Source organism: Electrona antarctica (assembly GCF_951216825.1).
Source record: "Electrona antarctica genome assembly, chromosome: 17".
NCBI lineage: Eukaryota > Metazoa > Chordata > Actinopteri > Myctophiformes > Myctophidae > Electrona > Electrona antarctica.
Window position 1 is genome coordinate 45,524,135 of NC_136798.1, and position 4,435 is coordinate 45,528,569.

The following is a 4,435-nucleotide window of genomic DNA, read 5'->3' on the forward strand; positions in this document are numbered from 1 at the left end:
CTCGGGGGGTCGCCAAATTATTTTAGGGGGTCCCCAAATTATATAAAAAAAAAGGGGGTTTTTAAAATTTTAATTTTCACGATTTTTCAAAAATAAGCTCGTAGCGCTATGAGCTTGTAGATCTGCTATTTTTCAATAGCTAAATTATAACAATGCTTAAAACACCAAAAGGGGTTCCCGCCCAAAATGGTTTAAGGTTATTGTAGCAGTCAATTTATATTGGGGGTCGGGAGGGGGCGGGGCGGGGGTCCCGAGACATTGCCAAAGCATTTCCGGGGGTCCCCGGCCAAAAACGTTGAGAACCCCTGCTTTGGTCAACCTCAGTTTGATAAGTCTGTCATTTGAGGATTCATTAAAAATAAAATAAAAATATAAAGTACATGATGCTACTGAAATACTGTACATGATTTTTGGTTTTGTGTTTAGTAGGCCAATGTGTTCAGTCAGAATGGAATAGTCATGTAATGTGACTGGTATTGCCTACATGCTTAACTATTCAAAACTAGAAATGTCAATTTACATAGCATATACCCAACATGGCCATGATATAAATATAACAGAAACACCATTCCTAGTATGATTAGTGCATCATATTAACATTACTACAGAACATTGCAAACATTATATATTATAGGACATTGATACAAATGATTAGTAACATTAGTCATATGACCATGATCATGTTTTAAACACATAATCAGCTGTCTTACAGCGGCAGACAGACAGACAGACAGACATCAACCCACATAATTATCTTCGAGCATATTCTCCCATAAATATAAAACTTTATTTTATTGTCACATCACATCTGTACAGGAGGGTCTGACATTTACAAACTTTACAAAGTGTATAAATCAAATGTACAAATGATACCATACAAAACAGTCCTCCAATACATACAGTACAGACAGACAGCAACCCACATAATTATCTTCGAGCATATTCTCCCATAAATATAAAACTTTATTTTATTGTCACATCACATCTGTACAGGAGGGGCTGACATTTAGAAACTTTACAAAGTGTATAAATCAAATTGATACCGTACATAACAGTCCTACAGTACATACAGTACAGCAGCGGTCTCCATCCTTGGGTCTGCTGTGGACTAGTCTCTGGTGGTCCCTGGACCATTCTCTGGTGGTCAGTAGACCATTCGTCCGCCATGAGAGGCTGCATCAAAATTAGTTTGTGTTTGAAAATGTATTTGACACAGATCATATTCAGGGACCTACTTAATTTAACGGAAAGAAGTAGGCTAACCAAGTGAGAATTTAACACAGCGGCTTAATTGTTTGGCTTCTTCCTGTTAAAAGTTGTCACAGACTGTCAAAGAAAAAACTAACAAAAATAAATAAACATTAAGAAAATAATATTTTGATCTTCAATTTATAATTTAGGCATTTATCAGACGCTCTTAATGCATAGTTGTTTACAGAAAGCAATGCAGACACGAGGTAATGCATCAAATGCATATAAATAGTCATCTAGGAACATAGAAATTAAATATCATTCTATCAACATTTGTCTCTGTGTACAACGTCCTGCGATCTATAGCAGAAACAAATCATATAAAAAGTGTTAATGATCATCACATGTTTCTATCAATTCATTAAAGTACAAATCAACGAGGCGTGTCTTCATTCATCTTCAGTGCTTGTTTATCTGCCAGGACCTTCTGGTGGAAAGTGAACAGAAACATTAAAATCTTGTGACACAGACTGTTCTGAAAGAGAGATTCAAAGTGTTTATTTTGTGTTTGTTTTTTTCTTACTCAGGTCTTTGAAAAGATACGGGTCGTAGATCTGCAGAGCCTCATAGAATGCCGACGTCGCTGCTGTTTTTCCACGTTTTACAGCGATTAGCAGTATTCTCATTTGGTCAGATTGCCTGGGATTTGCGTTCCAGATTTCCTGATAGGTCTCATCTGTGAGAATTTCTTTTTCAAAAAGGTAATCTGCTATAGACATTACCCCTCTGACATGCTTAATTAACTTGACCCAGTTCTTCTGCAGAAAGTTATCTTTAATGGAAAAGACAAAAAGATAAAAATGGTAATTGACTTCTGCCCTCAGAAAAGTAGAGGTTTACTTAACTTGTTAACTCATTCGCCACCGCCACCGCCATCTAGTGGCTAAAAACGTACTCACGGATCGCCACCATCCACTCCAATGTTAACCGTCTTATTTTCAAAGCAGTTTCTCTCGGAAATTGAGAAACAGGAAGTGAAAAATCGCTATGTAACGAGTCCCGTGAATGTTATTTAATTCACCGAAAACATACATATTGCCGCAAATCAAGCTTGTTTTGATCCAAAACGCAGCCTGGAAGAAGAATCCGAGATATTAGGATTCTAAAAACTGTGTTCCCATAGACAGCATAAGCCAGTGGACATTTAACTTTTCATTGCGCGTACAGAACAGAGTTGGGAACCGAAATCAATTTATATATTTTTTTAAAAAGCGTCAAAAGACGATCTCGACGTCGAAGAGCCCATGTAGATAAAGGCGTCAAAAGACGATCTCGACGTTGAATGAGTTAAAGGTCAGAGAGTAAAGAACTTACCTGTTGTCTGGCTAACCTGAGGTTCTTTCACTGCTGATGCACCTGAGAGAGAACAGTACAATCAGCTGGTTCACTGAGTTACAGTACATCATCAAACACCAGACGCAATATTCCATGAAATGATTCACTTAATTATAGGCTGCTACATTAGGGAACAATCGGAAAATGTATTCGGTTGACAACTTAAAGGTATATTCAGTGATTTTACTTAATTCAAATATCACTTATTCTTTATTTTTTTCTGGATAATCCTCCCTACTATAGAGTGTGCTGACCATATAAGGAGTTCCTCCCTGTCCCCAGTGAGCCCCTGGGGTCAAAAAACCCTAGTTTCAGTTTTGGTGGCGGGTGGCAAAGCCTTCATCCAATCAGGATGAGAGGGGCCTTCCTCCAATCATGATCGACTGGGGGCGGGCCTTGGTGCACATGCTGTTGGCCTGTTGCACTTCCCCCCACTGTAGCGTGCATGTGCACATTTTGTTACCGGGGCGGACTGGGTGGTTTTCCAAATCACCCAAATCACTGAATGCTCCTTTAAAGAAGAATTTCAGACTAGAAGGCTTTCTTTCCTTTATTTGTAGTTGTTACGTCCCCACCAAAGAGGTCCAGGTGTTATTTTGTGCAAAAGCACATTATTGGCTATTTCCCCTACCATAAGCCCTCAATGAATTGAATTGCATTACATTGAATTGAATGGGGCATTGGGTTGTTGTGCTAATTCGCTTATTTCCATGGCTCAAAAATCTATTTGTTTTGTCCTCTACTCATAATGTAAATAGTATCCCAAGCGGCACACTTTACTATTTATTTTGATGGAAATAAGCGAATTAGCACAACAACCCAACCCTGAGGGCTTATGGTAGGGGAAATAGCCAATAATGCACCTTTGCACAAAATATCACCTGGACCTCTTTGGTGGGGACGTAACAACTACAAATAAAGGTAAGAAAGCTTTCTAGTCCAACATTCTCCTTATATAACAGTATAACACTGTTTTCATTTAATGTTAAACTCTATTCCTTAAGTAGAGTAAGTATGTTAACCGATTACATGCCGTTACCATATAGGCAGTATCGTGAGGCTAGTGCCAGCAAAATGTGAGACATAAACAAAGAAGAGCCCTCATCCGGCTGAGCCGGAAGTGATTGCCCTCCATTGTGTCTCCAAGCATGGTCGCGGCCATGATCTGCCACGATCTGCCGCCCGGACTAATAATATTCGGTAACCCTTTCTTGATTACCTAGTAATTTAACCGGTAATTACTAGGTAAATTACCCTGTGATTACTAGGTAATTACCAAGTATTTTTCTGACAACTACCAGGAAATTATAGGCATTTACTAGGTAGTTACCAGTTATTACACTGTAAATACTTGACAATGGCCATGTAGTTACCTAGCAGGTATCTGGTATTTACTAGATATTTCACTGACGACTACCAGGTATTTACCCAGTAATTATTTATTTATATATTATCAATCAATTGGTGCAGTGACTGTGAGGTGGTTAATGACTCATATTTAACTGGTCAGATTTTGCACTATATTTAAAGTAAATAATTACTGTTAAGTGGGAACAATACACACACATGCACACTTAATAGTCATAGTGCCTACAAACTTAGCTTACTGGGAGACCAACTGGGATACCAACCTTAACACACTTATTACTGTAAAGTTAAAATAAATTAGCTGAGGCTAACTTAGAGTAGGCCCTGTTAGGCTACCATATATGGCTCCCACTGTTAACCTAGCCACATAATTTAGCATAGTAAATACAGGCAAAAATGAACTTTTTAGAGAACACATAGATGAATTAATTGGTGCAACATGAATTAATATTACACTGTATAAACACACAATGAGCATACT